Source organism: Callorhinus ursinus, unplaced genomic scaffold, assembly GCF_003265705.2.
Source record: "Callorhinus ursinus isolate GAN/ISIS: 27379988/994484 unplaced genomic scaffold, GSC_fseal_2.0 scaffold7, whole genome shotgun sequence".
Taxonomy (NCBI): domain Eukaryota; kingdom Metazoa; phylum Chordata; class Mammalia; order Carnivora; family Otariidae; genus Callorhinus; species Callorhinus ursinus.
In genome coordinates, this window is record NW_027397069.1 from 25,402,042 (window position 1) to 25,421,512 (window position 19,471).

The 19,471-nt window shown below is 38.1% G+C and overlaps 1 protein-coding gene and 1 pseudogene across 2 annotated transcripts in view; both read right to left on the bottom strand.

The window, feature by feature from the left end:
- Nucleotides 1-19,471, bottom strand: part of SCEL (sciellin) — a 307,279-nt gene that overhangs the window by 281,649 nt on the left and 6,159 nt on the right. The gene's annotated exons all lie outside the window — the stretch shown is intronic.
- Nucleotides 1-19,471, bottom strand: part of LOC112826339 (clusterin pseudogene) — a 61,567-nt pseudogene that overhangs the window by 41,963 nt on the left and 133 nt on the right.

Below are 19,471 nucleotides of genomic sequence, written 5' to 3' on the forward strand. Positions count from 1 at the left end.
CTTGTTATTTCTTGTGTTTTTGATTTTAGCCATTCTGACAGGTATAAAATATTGCATTGTGCTTTTTAAAAAAAATATTCATTCATTCAGAGAGCAGGGAGAGGGGCAGAGGGAGAGGGAGACTGAGAAACTCAAGCAGACTCTGCACTGAGCACGGAGCCTGACTTGGGGCTAGATCTCACAACCAGGATCATGACTTGAGCTGAAGTTAAGAGTCAGACACTTAACCAACTGAGCCACCCATTGTGCTTTTAATTTGCATTTCCCTGATGACTAGTGATGTCAAGCATCTTTTCATGCCTGTTGGCCGTTTAGACACTGTTTTTGGAAAAATGTTTATTTAGGTCCTTTATCAATTTTTTAATTGAATGATTTGTTTTCTTTGCCATGAGTTCTTTATATATTTTGAATATTACCCCTTAATCAGATATATAGTTTGCAAATATATTTTCTCATTCTTTAGTTTGTCTTTTTACTTTGTTGATGGTTTCTTTTGCTGTGCAGAGCTTTTTTTGTTGTTTAATGTAGTCCCACTTGTGTTTCATTTTGTTGCTTGTGCTTTAGGTGTGATTTCCAAAAAATCATTACTGAGACCCATGTCAAGGGGTTTGTTTCCTATGTTTTCTTCTAGGAATTTCATAGTTTCAGGCCTTACATTTAAGTATTTAATCCATTTCAAGTTAATTTTTGTGAGTGGTATAAGATAGGGATCAGGTTTCATTCTTTTACCTGTGAATATTTAATTTTCCCAGCACCATTTACTGAAGAGACTGTCTCTTCCTCATTGAGTATTTCTGGCTCCCTTGACAAATATTAGTTGACCATATTCACTTGGGTTTATATTTGGGCTCTTAATTCTATTCCATTGGTCTATTTGTTTTTATGCTAGTGTCACACTATTTTAATTACTATAGCTTTATAGTATAGCTTAAAATCAGGAAGTGTGATGCCTTCTGTTTTGTTCTTCTTTTTCAGGATCTCTTTAGCTATTTGGGGTCTTTTGTAGTTCCATGTAAATTGTAGAAGTATTTTTTCTATTTCTGTAAAAAATGTCATTAGAATATTGATAGGGATTACCATGAATCTACAAATGGCTTTTGGTAGTATTGACATTTTATTATTATTGATTAATCCTTTATTAATTAATCATTATTAACTCTTTCAATCCATGAACATGAGATACCTTTCCACTTATGTGTGTCTTCAATTTTTTTCAGAGTAGAGATCTTTCACCTTGTCAGTTAAATTAAAATTAAATTAAATTAAATTAAATTTCTTTTTCAGAAACTGTTGTTGGTGTATAGAAATGCTATGGAGTTTTGTAGGTTAATTTTGTATCCTGTAACTTTACTAAATTCATTGATTAGTTCTAACAGTTTTGTAGTTTACTCTTTAGGATTTTCTATATATAAGATCACGTCATCTATAAATAGAGACAATTTTACTTCTCCCTCTCCAATTCTGATGCCTTTTCTTTCTTTTTCTTGCCAATTGCTCTAGCTAGGACTTCCAGTACTAGGCTGAACAGGAGCAGTGAGAGTGGGCAGCCTTGTCTTTTTCCCGATCTTAGAGAAAAAGCTTTCAACTTTTTACCATTGAGTATCACCATTGTCATATATGGCCTTTACTGTGTTGAGATAAATTCCTTCTATGCCTAATTTGTGAAATGTTTTTTATCATTAATGACTGTTGAATTTTGTCAAATGCCTTTTCTTTGTCTATTGAGATGATCATATAATTCTTAACTTTCATTCTATTAATATGATATTATCACATTGATGGATTTGCATTTATTGAACCCTCCTGGCATACCAGGGATAATAGCTGACCATGGTGAACAATCTTAATGTGCTGTTGAATTTGGTTTGCTAGTATTTCACTGAGAATTTTTGCATCTATATTCATCAAGGATATTGGCATGCAGTTTTCTTTTCTATCTAGTAGTGTTCTTGTTTGGGTTTGGTATCAGGATGATTCTGGCCTTCTAAAATGAGTTTGGGAGTGTTCCCTTCTCTTTGTTTTTTTTTTTTTTAAGATTTATTTATTTATTTTTAGAGAGAGATATAGCAGGGGGAGGGGCAGAGAGAGAGGAGAAAGAGAGAATCCCAAGCAGATTCCCCTCTGGGTGTGGAGCCTGACATAGGGCTTGATCTCACAACCCTGAGATCATGTTCTGAGCCAAAACCAAGGGTCAGACACTCAACTGACTGAGCCACCCAGGTGCCTCTCCTCTTTGATTTTTTGGAAGAGTTTAAGGAAGATTGATATTTAGTCTTCTTTAAATGTTTGGTAAAATTCACCAGTGAAGCCATCTGGTCCTGGGCTTTTCTTCATTGGGAGATTTTTTTTTTTAATACTGATTCAATCTCCTTAGTATTAATTGGCTGTTCAGATATTCTATTTCTTCTTGATTCAGTCTTGGTGGGTTGTATGTTTCTAATAATTTTCCTATTGCTTTTAGGCTTTCCAGTTTGTTGGCATATAGTTATTCATAGTAACTTCTTATGATCCTTTGTATTTCTGTGGTTTCAGTTGTAATATCTCCTTTTCATTTATAATTTTATTTACTTGGGTCCTCTTTTTTCCTTGGTTAGTCTACCTAAGGGTTTGTCAATTTTGTTTTACCTTTTCAAAGAACTAAATCATAATTTGGTTAATTTTTTCTATTGTATTTCTGTTTTGTTTTATTTATTTCTGTTCTAATCTTTATTATTTCCTTCCTTCTGCAAACTTGGGGCTCAATTTTTTTTTCTCATTCCTTAAGGTGTAGAGTTAGGTTGTTTATTTGGGATCTTTCTTGCTTCTTAACATAGGCATTTGTTGCTAGGAACTTCCCTCTTAGAACTGTTTTGCAGCATCCCATAAATTCTGGTATGTTATATTTCCATTTTTGAATATCTCAAGAAACTCTTTTATTTCCTTTTTAATTTCTTCTTTAATCCATTGGTTGTTTAGAGCCCCAGTTCTTTACCTTCCCGGTATCCATGCCCTTTATCATGACTTTGTAGATTCTTTCACTAAGACATAGAGTCTATTTCCTTTTTCCTTGAACCTGGACTTGTGTTGGAATATTTTTGTCCCAAAATAGTTTTATTTTCTTTAGTCAATGTTATTTCTGGGTTGTTCTTTGGCAGTGGATTATTAGCAAACATGACATAAGCAGGAACTTGGAAAATGTTGGCATAATTGGGTTTGCCATGCTCTTTCTGATTGCCATCACTACGAGAAGGCCATGTTTGTGTTGACCAACTAACTGATCCCAGGATCAGAAATGCCTAAGCCATCATTAGGATGCCTGAAGTCATCCTAACTCATTAAGGAGCCACCCCTGCCCCCCCACCAAAAAAAATAACTGATCCCAACTCATATCAGTTGAATCTCTCAGACTTTTGAGTGAAATAAATCTTTGTTGTTGTAGTCACTAAAATTTCATTGTTGTTTGCTGTGTGGCATTACTGTGGCAATAGATAACTTGTGTATCCATCCAATGGTGATTATGTAAAAGCTGGTCTATTCAATTTCTTCTTTCTATCTTGCCATCTCTTTCCAATTCACTTTTCTTATGTTCAGATAAACACAGAGGAAAAGCAACATAAACCCACTGTCTAAGCAGAATGTTAAGAATTTTGAAAAGTCTGGGAATATATTATTTGCAAGCTAACAAGTTAGTCTGTCACAGTTTCACGAAAGCTGGTAGAAAACACAAGACTCCTGCATCAGACAAGAAGAGTAGTTTGTTATGGCAAGAGTGTAGCGACAGCAGCACTAGTTTTCTGCTGTTTTTCCAAGCCCCAATTCCCACAAGGAGTCATAAAGAGGGCCAGTGGTCACCTGCACATGAAATGGGTTGCATTTCAGGAGAAGAACTTCAAACTTAGGGAATCCAAATGTTTTAAGACAGGCACTTGGTAAGCCTGACCTTTTCTCCAAAAGAAGATCTCTTCATTACACTAGACAGCAAGTGTTCTTGCCCTTTGCTTTAAAGGGAGACACTATCCCTATGTTCCAAGACTGTTTGGAACCAGAAAAATAAACCAGAACAAAAGGTAGTCCATACTTAATTTGTAAGACATACAGATACGTGAAAGACTCATGAAGAATGGGAAGAATTTTCTCCCAACAAAGATGTCTACCAGGAAACAGAATGGCAGTCTCTTCTTCTAGCTGGTTATTTCCAATTGTTGGAAGAAATTCTCTTGGCACTCTCTCCTCCATACCACTTCTACTGACATTCCCCCAACTGTCTTTCATTGTCCTGACTCTCAGACTTCTTACATAGACTGAAAAAGAATGGCAGACACCAGTTATTTCAGAGCCAGTTCTGTGGCCCCTAAGCAATCCCTAGCCTAATTCTCAGGCAACACGGAAAGTCCCTGCTCTATTACAAATGGACTGTATTGTTTAATCAGTGGGTAGATGGTAGACTTGCCATGGAAATAATGCAAGCTGGTAGCAGACATTTGATTTAAAAAAAAACTCACAGCCATACAAATTTCTATGTGTAGCATAGATGTGTAGTAATGGAATTTGGCAACAGATGCCATATGAACAAGGCTTTCAATAATCTTTGGTGGAGAAGTTCTTTTTAGAATATTCCAGATGCTACATCATATTATGCAACCTCAGAGGCAAAGAAGACTTAGAACTGGATTCCAAAATGGTAATATCCTTTTTGTGACTGACATCTTGAAGTTAACAGACAAGTCATTGCAACCAATTAGCCCTTTATCGCAACCAACAAAGGATTAATATTTAAAATACGTAAGGGATTCCTTAGTATATGTGAGAAAACACTGAGCAATTGTGGTGGCCTTGGAGATGTGTTACTCAGATCCCCCTTCAAGAGAAACTGTGGCAAGAAGGGTAGTTGGTGAAATAAGTGATGAGAATTAAAGAATACGCTCATCATGATGAGTACTGAACAATGTATAGAACTGCTAAATCACTATATTGTATACCTGAAACTAATATAACACTGCATGTTAACTATATTAAAATTAAGATCGAAACTTATAAATGAATGAATGAATGAATGAATGAATGAATAAATAAATAAATAAGAAGGGTAGCTGGTAGATAGCTGCAACATTTTTGGATCCACCACAGTATTCACACCAAGGCCAGGCTCTCCAGGTTGGCTCCTAGCCAATAACTGAGCAAGGCAGGGTACTAGGGGCTAACCATTCCCACCCACCATAGGACTTCTCTGACGGGCATTCTTTGCTCTGAGACTCCCCACTGGCCCAGCTGATGCTTTCTCAGAGCTGCATTGCAATGAGATACTCCTCACAGTCAACTTTTCTTCCTTCTCTCCTTTCGCACATGTCAAATCAGCATTAAGGTCAGAGGCTTTCACTATTTATTCCAAGGCACTTTTATCCTCCTTTTTCTTTTAAAAAAACTACATTTTTTAATTTCAAAATTTGAAGGTAACCAATTATTGTTTCCCTCACATAAAATCAGAAGCAGGAAAATATAAAGGTGGCAACTTTACATCTCAACATTAACAAACAGTTAAACTCTTAAAATGGATGCTACTCTTAAAAGATAATGTAACAGATGATCTCATAAAGTAATGGCAGATATATCACTATCTTTCCCACCCCAGACTGAGAACACAGCACAGCCAGTCAAAGCAATAGCAACACAAAGCTTCACTGTAAAAAGAAAAAAAAAAGGAAGAAAAGAAAAGAATCCTCCCTTCCCTATTACATTCTACTAGCAGGTCATCCTTGTTTCTATAAAGTTTGAAATGCAATTAAAATTAATAATAAATGTCTTTATATATGTTCAGCTTCGCATCTGCTTCCTAGAGAATCTAAACTGACAACCCAATAAAAAATAGCAAAAGATTTGAACAGGCAACTCATTAAAAAAGAAATTCAAAGTAGATACACAAACAGACACATACAGCACACACACATACATAAAAGTATGGAAGGAAGAATGAAAGAAATCTATCCAAAATATATGAAACTGAAGACCTACTGAAGGAAAGAAAATGGAATGAGAATTCAGAAAATTAAGGACATCCGCTCTGAAAAGCAGAATTATTTATGGATGAAGGAAAACACTATAAATGTCAGTGGTCTCAGTAATCACAATGGTTAACATTTACTGAGCACTTACTATGTGCTAAGAACTGGTGTATGAGTTTCCATGAATTAGCTCACAATAATCCTGTAGACAGATACTACTACTATCTCCATATTAGAGATGAGGATGTTGAGGGTCAGAGAGATAAGTAATGTGTCCAAGTTGTTTAAAAAGAATTCATTCAAGTTCGGTTAAAAAGGTCATATACATACATGGTTTAGAGATTATACTAAATGCCATTTTAAAATATAATGGGAAATGATACTAGAATGAAATATAGCACTCAGCCACATCTTTATTTTGTGACCTTGGACACATTTTTTAACCATTCTGGACATAGTTGCCTCATCTAGAATAGAGTGATGGTACTTCATTATTTACAATTATATTTTGGAAATGATATTTGAAACTATAGCATGCTATAAAAATATGAGATATTGATCTTAGCTCATCTGCTACAGAAATTGAATTTTTAAAAAGAGAATATCTATAAAGTACAATTCAGAAAATTCTAAATATAGAGACATGTAATAAATAGAGCCAAATATTAACTGAAAATTTATGTAAGCCAATTATTTTCATTCTTCCTTAGCTATATATCTACCCATGTATGTATGCATGTGTGTATACCTGAAGATTTATAAGTAAATAATGCATTTTATCAGAGCTGGTAATAAATAACAAACTTTATTTTTTTTATTTTTTATTTTTTTAAAGATTTTATTTATTTATTTGACAGAGAGAGAGAGAGACAGTGAGAGAGGGAACACAGCAGGGAGAGTGGAGGTGGGAGAAGCAGGCTTCCCACTGAGCAGGGAGCCCAACGCAGGGCTCGATTCCAGGACCCCGGGATCATGACCTGAGCTGAAGGCAGATGCTTAACGACTGAGCCACCCAGGCGCCCCAATAACAAACTTTAAATGTCACTACTTTGCAAGTTCTCCCTCTTGGGAAAAAAATAGTGACAATGAATCAGCTTATTGAGGTTCTTTTTAACAAATAATTTATCATACTCATAAAGCATAAGATGCCATAGTGATGATTTCTGTGTATAGAATAAAAAGGAAAGGACAAGAATGGAATGTTCTCACTTATTCTGCAAAATTCTGCTAAATCTCTTGTTACCTTTATGACTTACTCTCTCACATTTTAGCTCTCCAATTTAATTATTTTACTTTCTGAACTAGGGCTGTTTTCTTGCTGAATGTTAGCCATATTAAAGTAGCCAAATAAAGAGTACAATGGCTCAGAAGTATTTTGGCTTTTTAAATTTATTAGTAGTGCTATACCACAAAAACACATGATAACAAATTCACTTCATACAAGACAAACTGTTATTGTAGTACTCTAAAACTGTATTGTTCTATCACCAATTACATAAAGTATGGAATCATAGCAGTGGGATGTATATTGTTTATAATAGTTTAATCAATAGTTATCACATCTGTGCAATTATGAAAAGTATAATTCTAACAAGTGAAAATCCATTAAATAACTCTAATCTTTTGACTAGTGAATTTGTAATACTACTACTGACTAATGAGTTTACAATTTTTAAGTTTGTCTCATGCTATGTTTTGAACTGGGGGAATGTGTTTTTCTTGGATAGGACAGTAAGTTGATTCTTTCCTTTGTACTATTTTGTATTTTTATGTCAGAGTAAAGAAAGAAATTTAAGGGTGGTGCTTAGTTCTGTGCTTGTGGCTATAAAATGGATTCATTAGGCAAGATACTGTACACACACATATACTTTAAGGCACTACCTTTGTTTGTCAACAGAATTAATTTTCTCTTTCATATTCTGTAAACATCCTTAGGGTGGGCCAATGTTCGTTTTTAGATTGAACTTCTATTGCTTTGAAATAAGTATAAATTTTTAAATGTCAGAGACATGATATTAACTCAAATAGACTAGCCCCTATATTATAAGCAATATTGGTAGGTTGATTCTAAAATTTACTATTATTTGGCTTTTTGTTATATTTTCTTTGGTAAAAAGATTAAATAAACTTTTCTAACACACTTAAAAAATACTTTATGATTTGTGTGGGGAAGATGGGGGAGTAACAGAAAAAGCAGGTCAAAAAATATTTGTAAGAGCTTCCAATATTACATGTTGGTAGTGTTTTAAAAATTAACAATTAAATAAGTCACTATTTGTACTTATAAGGAGCCAGACTAATTTTTCTCTTGCCACATTAGAATTGAGGCTGGCCTAGTTCCCCAAACTAAAATTGATGTAGACACAGTGGTTGGCTTAGGGTGGGGATTTTCTCTCTGTGGTCAAATATTCTTGGGGTTCCCACACAGTATTCAGTTTTATAAAGCATGAAGATAAAGCTTGATGTGAATCTGGATTTCTCTTGCCCCTCCTTAAAATAGTTTAAGAAGGAAAATGACAGTGTTTATCTGACCCTATTGTAACAACAGTAGTTAAGTAATTATATCTCTTATATCCTGCCCATGATATACTTCTCAGGGACGATTTGTGCCTTATACCAGTGGTAACTAACAGAATCATTTGCACTGTTTCCTGAGCAGAAGCTAAGTGATGATTTATAGGACTATTTTAGCTTGAGAGCTTGGTTCTCTACTGCCTTACCAGATCAGAAGGGCAACATCTGTCTACTAAACCAGGAAAGTAGCATCTATCAAACAAGGAAGTAGCATGTGTCCACCAGCCAGGAGAGAAGAATCAGCCAACCAGACCAAGAGAGTAGCACCAGTTCAGGAGGGTATTACCTGTCTACCAGATCAACAAGGCAGTATATGTCTACCAGAACCAATGGTTAACATCTATCCAAAAACTGGGAAGTTAGGGCACTGGGGTGGCTAAGTTGGTTAAGTGACTGCCTTCAACTCAGGTCATGATCCCAGAGTACTGGGATCGAGTCCCACATCGGGCTCCCGGCTCAGCAGGGAGCCTGCTTCTCCCTCTGACCCTCTCCCCTCTCATGCTGTTTCTCTCTCTCTCTCTCTCAAATAAATAAATTAAATTAAATTTTTAAAAAAACAATAACTGGGAGGTTATCCTCTGCTTACCAGACTAGGAAGGTAGCATTTTTCAGACCCCATAGCAAAGGACATTAAATGAGTTTATTTGATTTTTGTATTTGTCTACTTGTTTTAAAAAATTATGGTAAATGCTAGTGATTTAATAATCAAAGACCCATTTATGTATTTGGTATGAAAATATAAGCATTAGAAAACAAACCCTTGATTAGAGAGTAATGTATTATATAAGCAGTAGGAAATCACAGGAAGAGATTATCAGTACTTATAGCTCTACAGAATTGTTTCAGATAGTAAATATATTCTAAGTATAATATTTATTCAACTTAATATTTTAAGGAAAGCTATGGGATAAATACATTTATATATAGGCTGGCTTCACTAAAAAGTCTAATGATATTTTTTTCTTGAGAAATCTTATTATGAGGTGAAGCAATTTGCAATGTCAGAAATTTAAAATCATTATGTATAATTTCCATCTTATTCCAAAAATAAGATTATGTAGTAGATAAATCAAGAAGCTGTTCTTATTAAGGTACACCAATAAAATATAACAGTGTTGTTATGACACATTATCTAGATATTAACCTGGTTCAAACTAGAAAATAACAAAGAACTATTTCTGTGGGACAAAAATAAGTTTTGAAGATAAATATTGTATATTCTATGAGAATTATACATTTTAATAATTGGAAAAACACAGAATTAGCTATTTACTTATTCATTCATTTATTCATATTCCCCATATTATTTTTAGAGATTTGAGTTCATTTGTGTCCAGAGAAGACAAACACAGAAACCAAAAGCGAATGCCAGAGTTATCAGTTCAGTTCACACAGATCAGTTTTTCAACTCTATTACCCCACCTCCTCCTTAGAGCAAATATTGTATAACAACTTCTTTACAATCCTGATATTAAATTAATAATATAACTTATCTTTATACATAATAAAAAAATACAATGCCCTAATTTAAGGGAAAACTAAAACAAAAGTTTGTTTCTATCTACCCTTCTATCTACAAATATCTTGGTGTTATGTATAATTATACTTACTACACATATTTAATAATTAAAAATATAAATATCTATTATTTTATAAATATTTTGTAAATGTTAACCCAGTTACAATGGTAGGAGAAGCCCAAGACACAAGAAGAGACCACATGAAGGAGGTCTGAAGTGCTCCAACTGACAGCTCCAGATCAACTCCCAATAGTGAGAGAGAGCCATCTTGGATGCTCAAGCCCCACTGAGCCCATCTGAGTGCAGCAACACTCAACATCACATGGAACAGAAGAACTTGCCAATTGAGCCAGTTATCCCACAGAAACATAGGAGATAATAAACTTTTGATGTTTTAAGTCTCTAAATTCTGGGTTGTTCGATTATATAGCAATAGACAACTGAAACATCATTTATATGTAAAACTGAATTAGGGTCCAGATTCAAGCCAATATAAACAGATTTCTCTTCTATTTGAAGATCCAATGGTACAATTGAAAGTCTTGCAGGACAGGGAAGTGTTCTTCATTGTGAGGGACTGTCCTATATAACGCAGGATGTTTGTTACCTCTAGACCATACCCTAAATGTCAGTAGGGTTTCCTGGTTATTATGACAATGCAAAACATGTCCACAAATTTCCAAAATGCTCTCTTGAGGGGGATAATACTAACTTTGCTAAGAACCACTAACTAAAATGATTATCTGTATAGTGACTATAGTGGTAGGTACTGGGAAAGGTAGAAATGAAATATAATCCATGCCTTCAAGAAATTCACAGCTCAATTGCCAAAACGAAGAAAGGAATGAAATTATAACATAGAGTGATAAATGTTATGATGGAGATGTTTTCCTGGCACTATGGTTATACCATGGAGGACCAATAGTTAAATCAGCCCTGGGAAACTTATCAGAATAAGTTTCCTGGAGAAGTTAATAATTGAGCTGAGTTCTGAAGTGATCCAAGTGGAAAAGACAGAGGATGAAAACTCCGGCAGAAGGAACAGCTTGTGCAAAGGCATGGCATGGAACAGACACTAGCAGCCATAAAGGTAACAAGGTAGGCTGGGGCCAGATGGTGACATATATTTTATGCCCTACTACACAGTTCATTTAAACATGAAGACAATTTTGTAGTACTCGTCAGAGATAATGCCATATGTTCACCATGCCACGATGGTAGCAGTTAGCTTGGGACCCTGTGACTTGTTCTGGGCATTGGATGTGGGTAGGAGAGAGGAAAGCCTGGCCTTAGAGAGCGTCCTCTGCAATCTTCTAATTCACTCTTTTCCTGCCTTGTGATGGAGGCCGCGAGGTCCAGATAGCAAAAGAGGGCTATCTGACTTGTATCAAATGTGTGAGGAGTCAACTTTTATTGTGTTAAGCCACTGAGGTTTGGGGGTTATAGATCAGAATTCTACCAGAAAACAAATCATCCCAGATGGTTCAAATGAAGAGACTTTTTTTTAAAGATTTTATTTATTTTAGAGAGATAGAGAGAGCAGGGTGGCGGGGGGGGGGGTGGGCAGAGGGAGAAGGAGAAGGAGAAAGAATCTTAAGCAGGCTCCACACCCAATGCAGAGCCCAATACAGGGCTCGATCCCATGACCCTGAGATCATGACTTGAACTGAAACCAAGAATTGGACACTCAACCGACTAAGTCACCCAGGAGCCCCCAAATGAAAAGACTTTTAGGAAACTTTCAGAGGTATGGGCAGGGTAAGGAAGAAACATGGGAGTCAGGAAGCTGTTCCCACTCCTACAATTGAAAAGGCAGAGAGGAAATAGAGTTATCAGAGCCCTGAGAGCTGGAGTCACAGAGGAGGAACAGCCCAGCAGGAACCCAAGTCACGAAGGGACATTGCCACTACAACAAGAAGGGAAGAGAGCCAGAAAAATACCTTCACCTGCCTTTTCTCCTTTCTTTCAGTCTCCTGAGAGGGTCTCCCCATTGGGCAAACCCAATCAGAATGCAGCCTTGGGAGAGCCCAGGTGAGGCAGTGCATGGAGCTCTAGCCTCCTGGGGCACAAAGCTGCTCAGTGAGGGGAGAATGGCTCGGAAGGGCAAAGAGAATAAGCAGTTCACAGGGATTGTTTGTTGTGGCAGCTAACTTTAATGATTCCAATACAAAATCACTGAAGGCTTTGAAGCAGATCTTTAAAATAAGTTCTATTGAAATATAATTCATATGCCATAAAATTCATCCTCTTAAAGTGTACAATTCAGTGGTTTCTAGTATATTTGCACAGTTGTGCAATCATCCACACTACCTAATTCTAGAACAATTTCCTCATATCCTCCCCACCCCCCCAAAATACAATACCTGTTAAGGAGTCCCTCCCTATCCCCCCTCTTCCCCAAGCCCCAAGCAACCACAATCTGCTTTGTTTCGATGGATTTAACTATTTTGGATGTTTCGTATAAATGGAATCATACAATATCTGGCCTCTGTGTCTGGCTTCTTTCATTTAGTATAACATCTACAAGGTTCATTGCATGTTGTACCATGTGTCCATTTTTATTGCTGGATAATATTCCATTGCATATAGTACAGTTTTCAAAAATGATAGCTGTGTAGAAAATAGGATGAACCAAACCAAAAGTCAATGGCAGAGGAGTGTGTGTAAGTTGGGGAGTGATCACATCCTCTAAAAGCATTCTCTTAACAGACCAAGAAATATGTTAGAGAAGATAAACAGCACTCTTAATCTCCTGTCCCCAAAGAGCCTCTTTTCCTGGTTTCCCATCTCAGTGAATGACACCGTTATCCACCCAGAGTCTGGGAGTCACATTAGGATCCTCTGTTTCTCCTACCCTCCACATTAGATCACTTTTTTCTGTGCATCTTACCTCTTGAACAGTCCTCTCCTCTCTATGCTGACTGCCTTAGCTGAGGCCCTCAACAGGTCATGCTGAGCTACAAGTGCCTAACTGATGTCTTTGGTTCATGGTGCCTGATATGTTCTAACCATCAGGAGAATGATGATGATAGAAGATGGATGAAAAGGGGAGGAGAAGTACCTTATTTCATTGTTGAGTTAGGAAGCAGAAATTGGGCATGTATAGCCCCAGCCCCTTCCTCCTTTTCATCCTTCAGAGAACACACAATCTCTTCCATATCATGTAAGGAGGACTACCCTGACAGTATTAAAGTGAGTGGATGGCTGAAACTGTTAATATCTGGGGTTCAGGGGCACCTGGGTGGCTCAGTCGTTAAGCATCTGCCGTCGGCTTGGGTCATGATCCCAGGGTCCTGGGATCGAGCCCCACATTGGGCTCCCTGCTCAGCGGGAAGCCTGCTTCTCCCTCTCCCACTCCCCCCCTACTTGTGTTCCCTCTCTCGCTGTCTCTCTGTCAAATAAATAAAATCTTAAAAAAAAAAAAACTGGGTTTCAGAAAGGAGAGCTTTTTTGGCTTTATATTAAGCTCTGTCTTCTTGCTTGCCATTTCTGTAATAAAGATAAGTTTTTCCTTTCATTTGCTATAAACTTTTTATAATTTTTTTATCAGATCCTGAAAAAGGACTGTAGCACATACCAAATTTACTGTTTCTCAGTAGCCAAATGCAAAGGGAATCATGATCAATTATGAAATTTTTATTAATAAAAAGAAAAAGTATAGGTTTTAGGGAAAGCAATTTTTTAGTTCTTACTTATAAAATGAAATTTAGAACATGGTGTGGCATGAATAATGCCATCAATATTTCAAGCAAATGCAATGACAAATTTGGTATATATTACTCACAGTAACTGTCCTAGTTTAAGTTCCCCAGGAAATCAGATCTGAAACAAGAACTTGCATGCAGGAAGTTTATTAGACAGTATACTTAGGAATAAAACCTGTAAAGAAGTGAAAAAAGTAAGTTTAGGTAGAGGGAAATGTTGAACTGAGGATCAGTTGAGAAGCATCAGCCAAACACAAAGAGAGCTACGGAAATGGGATGACCTGTAGAGTTGTTCCCAAATTAAGGATTAAGGTTAGGCTCTTGTACCACTGCAATGTTAAGTCACTGAAACAAAATGTACCTCAGGGAGGGGACACGATCATGATCCAAGTAGCAACCCTGCACTGAAGACTACGCTCAGAGAAGGAAGGGCTCACTTGTGAGCTGTCAGCAGCCAACACATCTGGCCACTGGGAAGTGACTCAGTCACAAAGGGCAGTCAATGAGGGCAACAACCTATATCCATTTCAGTTCACTCCTAACATTGCTCAATTTTATTTGCTTCTCTAGAGAGTTCACCCCATATGCAGGATTCTAGGTTCTTTTTTTTTCTGCAGAAACCTAAAAGAGGAAAATAAGTGGGATAAACAACTGTCCTTGTTGCTAGAGTCTCACTGCTACAATGGAAATTCATAATGACCCTCCTCCCCACTTGTCCTAGATTTCCTTTCCCTTCAGCTAGAACCTCTGCTAGTCTAGGTGGCCTACATTGTAGGATCACCCACACTCATTCCTGAGAGTCGTGGGCCCCTAGTCACATATTCTCTAAGGGTTCGTTGGGAGTAGGGCCACTACTGCTTTCACTCTGGGTTCTTGAATTCATATATTCTACCTATTAGGGATACAGGGCCATGTAATAGCTGTTAACTTAAGGTGTATTATGTGTAACTAGTGCCTCAATTGCACCTTCAATTCGATCAACAGCAAGTTCTGGGTGGCACTTTATGTGATAGGGTAAGGGATCCAATGGACATTGTATTTATTTCTTCTTACTGCTGTAACAAATTTACTGGGTTAAAACAAACCAAATTTACTATCTTATATTTCTGATGGTCAGAAGTCCTAAAATCAAGATGTTAGCAGGGCTATATTTCTTGTAGAGGCTCCAGGGAAGACTTCATTTCCTTGTCTTTTCCAGCTTCTAGAGGCCACCTGCATTCTTTGGCTTATGGCCTTCTCTCCATAGTCAAAGTCAGCAGCAGAGCATCTTTAAATCTCTCTCTCTCTCTCCTCTCCTTATCATCACATCTTCTCTGACTCTGTTTCCATTGTCACATTGCTTTCTCTCACTCTGACCAACCTTCCTCCTTCTTATAAGAGTCTTGTTGGGGCACCTGGGTGGCTCAGTTGGTTTAGTGGCTGACTGTTGATTTAGGCTCAGGTCATGATCTTGGGGTTGTGAGATCAAGTCCCACATGGGGCTCTGCACTCAGCGGGAAGTCTGCTGGGCTTCCAACCTCTCTGCCCCCCAACACTCCCTCTCTCTCTTTATCTAAAATAAATATTTTTTTTAAAAAATCTCTTGTGGTTACATTGGACCCACCTGGATAATCCAATAAATGATCAAATAAATTTAGATCATCTAAGATCTTTAACTTAATCACATCTGCGAAGTCCCTTTTTCCATGTACGGTAACATATTCACAGCTTCTAAGGATTACAACCTGGGTAATTTTGGAGGGGGGGGGTCATAATTCAGTCTACCACAGACATATATCTACTGCCACACATTATTTACTATAAAGTGAACCCCCTGGTCTCAGACAATGCTTTTCAGGATCCCATATCTGTGAAACAGAACTCTTTAAGACTTCAGATAATGGTTCTGGCCAATGTGGGCAGGGAAGGCAAATCCATAGCAGAATATGTATCACTCCCACCCAAGTTGAATCACTGGCCTTTCTAGAATGGAATATAATCAATTTTTTTTTTGCAAGTGGCTGGTTGGTCTTCTTCAGGGACCATGCTGTATTAAGGGCTTAGTGTTGGTTTCTTTTGCTGGCAGGTTGTACGTTTGGCTGTGGCAGTAGCTAGATCAGCATTGTTAAGGCAGAGAACTGTAAGTTCCATGTATAACCTCTGCACCATAGCTACTCTGTGCATATGCTCTCTGTGCCCCCAGTGGGTGGACAAAAGCAGAGCCTAGCAGATATCAACTGGTGGAGTCATCCTGTCTATGTGGTCATTTATTATCTCTACCATGATGAGATGTTCTCTGAAGGGCATCACCATGTGATCTGATTCAAAGACTGCCACACTTCGTGCCCACTCTCAAAGGTCCATTCACATGTCTCTTCCGCAGCCCTCCTTCTCCCCAATCTTTCAATTTTTCTACTTCCGGGCCCCTACCAATTACCAAAGCCATCTGCCTCTACCTATGAGTCATACTTCAGGCCATTGCTTTTAATGCGCAAAATGGATGTTATGGACAACGCATGAAGTGTGAACCATTGGGAGGATTTTGCTTCATCACTATCAGATCATAGTGTAACAGCAGTTCATTTCAGCTTACACCTACTTACCAAGTCAACCTATGCTTGAACCAAACTCAGCCTTTTTTCTCCTCCGCCAGCCAGTCTTAAGGGACTCCATAATCCCATGCAACCATATTGATTGAAGAGGCTCCAGGCCCCATTATTGCACTGGTACCTGTGCAATAATGGTTGATGGACATAGGAGTCTGGCCACACATCCATGCAGCTTACTTGTGCTCTGGCCCTGCTCATGTCCAATCCTAGGTATATTACTTACTCTGACCATAGGTTTTACTGGGCCCACTGGACCTTATGAATTAGTGGGTCTGACAAAACTTAGCTCCTTATAGGCAGTTCAACAACTTGACATCTCATGGTAAGGTGCTCTGTCTCTATCAGGGCCCAAATAACCTACCAGAAGCCATTTTTCTATACTTTATGATTTTGTTTGCTAAAAGTTGGTTTTTGTTGTTGTTGTTTTGTTTTTTTACCTTGCTTCAGAACGCTTTTCTTTGTGATTTTCCCATGGAAATTTCCCATTCACTCCATAGCATCTTTCCCCACCACTGATACATCTAATATCATAGGCACTGTCATGTCGTATGCTCTAAGAAGCAAAACTGCTCCCTCCACAGAGATAGAGATAATGCAGAGCCCTTTACTGTTCTAGGCAGTACTTAAAGTTGGCAGCCATCTGTGTCATTCAGGAAATGTGTCAGAGCAATATTCTCAAGTAAATATTATGCCTGCAGACTCAGAGAAGCCTAGCAAGTGTTGTCCCTCCTTCTTTGTGGTAGGAAGTGTGAGATGTGATAACTTACCCTTTACTTTGCAGGAGATTTCTGACATGTCTCAGACCACTGGAACCCTAACTTCCAGCATTTCATTGTCTCTTCCCAGTATATCTATGGTGCTCAGCAAGAGTAATCTAGTTCCAATGTCTTTATAATGAACACTTTCCTTAAGCCTCTCAAGAGCTTAGGCTATTGCACCTACAAATGCATTCTATCTGCAACTATCCCATCTTAGTTCACCTCCAGTAAAAGTTTCAGCAATTGCACAGTTCTACCCATCTCAGGGCTATCACACTCAGCCTACCACCAGTAGACCAGTGATGGTCTGTTAGGTTTTTTGTTGCTGCATAATAGTACCGTCACAAACTTAGTGGTTGACTTTATCACACACTTACTATCTGACAGTTTCTGTACATTAGAAGACTGGGCATGGCTTAGTTCTGTCCTCTGCAAGGCTGCAATCAAGGTGTCAGCTGGGGCTACAGTCTCATCTGAGACTCAGCTGAGAAAGGAATCATTTCCAAAGCCATATGTTTTTTAGCAGAATTCAGCTCCTTGCAGGCTGCCGGAATGTGGGACTCAGTCCTTAATGGCTATAGGCCAGAGGCTACTACCAACAGCTCCTTGCCATGTGTACCTCTCCATGTGGTGGCTCACACATGGCAGCCTGTTTCCAAGCCAACAAGGAAGAGGAGGACCCAGCAAGATGGGAGTGATAATATAACACTAACTTAATCACATACGTGCAATCGTGTACATCCTGTCATTTTTGCCATATCCTATTGGTTAGAAGAAATTTTCAGGTCATACCCCACATAAGGGGAAAGGCTTATATAGCGGTAGGTATATTAGGAGATGGAGATCATGGGGCCACCCTAGAAACTGTCCACAACAGATGGGATCCCCATTGCCAACCAACCAGTGGATGATCAAGCTCCAATATCCATCCCATTTTAGAGTTCACTTTTTCAGACCACTCCCCATACCAAATGACTTAAGTCAGTTTTCTTGGGAAATAGACTTAAAAATGGAGACTTGCATGCAGGAAGTTTATTGATCAGTGCTTTCAACAATACTGCTTATGAATGAGTGAGGAAAGCAGGATGGGTCAAGAGAGAAAAAGAAATGGAACTGCAATGCAATTACAACAAAGGCCTTAGCTAATTCCATGGAGAATTCTGGAGCAGGGCTGGCTCTTCAGAATCACCTTGAATTAAGGTCAGAAGTCCAGATCTTTGTACACCACATCTACCCGTTATTTGATGCAGACTCCCTCTGGGGATGGAGTAGAACCTTGAGCGAGACAGCTCCCTAAAGCCAAGAGTAACTTATGAAAAGGGACTTAGCTGTGAGCAGTCAACACTGCAGAAGCTAGGGAAATAAGTGCCTCAGATCTGGAAGGTTATCTGGGAGGCACATCACTGCAGAAATCTTTAATAAATCCAATGGCATGATATAAAATATCGTTCAGCGAACTTTCTGATGTTTGACTTGAATAAAGCAAGAAAATTTGGGACCCAGGGTAATGAGTGGATTTTTATGCTTTTACTATTTTGTCATAAATATTTCTTCTTTCAGGCAGACTACTCATAGAAACTAGATAGGAAGCACACTTTTTTGACAAGATGTTGGAGCTGGTGTATTGAGTAGGAACATTTTTATCTACAAGTAAAAAATACTTCATTAACAGTAGCTGAGACAATTTAGAGTTCTTTTTCTTGCATAAAAACAAGTTTGAAACTTTGTTCAATGACTTTATAATGTCAAGGCCAATGTCAGTGATGTTCTTGGCCTTTATTTCATACCTCTTGTCTCACGGCTACAAATGTCAGCCATTTTGCCCATTTTTAAAGTGGAAAGAGAGACAGAAGCAATAAGAACAGATTTTCCTCTATCTTGCTGCCTGAATTGTGTCCTAAAGCCAACCCTAAATGCAGGAGAGGTTCACAGAGAGCATATTTCACTTTTTCCAGTCTTTAAAGTAGAGGCAGGCAAGGAAGGTGCTGGGGGAGGTGCATTTGGACTGGGTGTGGTGAATCAATCAATTTTGTTTTCAAACCAGGTTTCTGTTTGGCTGACTGAGCTCAGAAGCACAAGCTTTAAAGACCAGATATGAGATGATAAAATGCCATCATTTGGCTGAGAAGCCAAATCAAGTCTATTATTTGGATGGAAGACTATCCGTACCACTCAGGTTCAAACAGGAAAACAGAAAGGCGCATGCCAGATCATTAAGAGAGGGAATTGAATATGAGGAACTAATTGCAACAGTAGTGAAGGAGCTGAAAAGCCCAATGAAGGACAGAGGCATCTAAGGACTGATATCTGCAGGAAGCCACTATAATGTCTAGGGCTGAAGAGACCAAA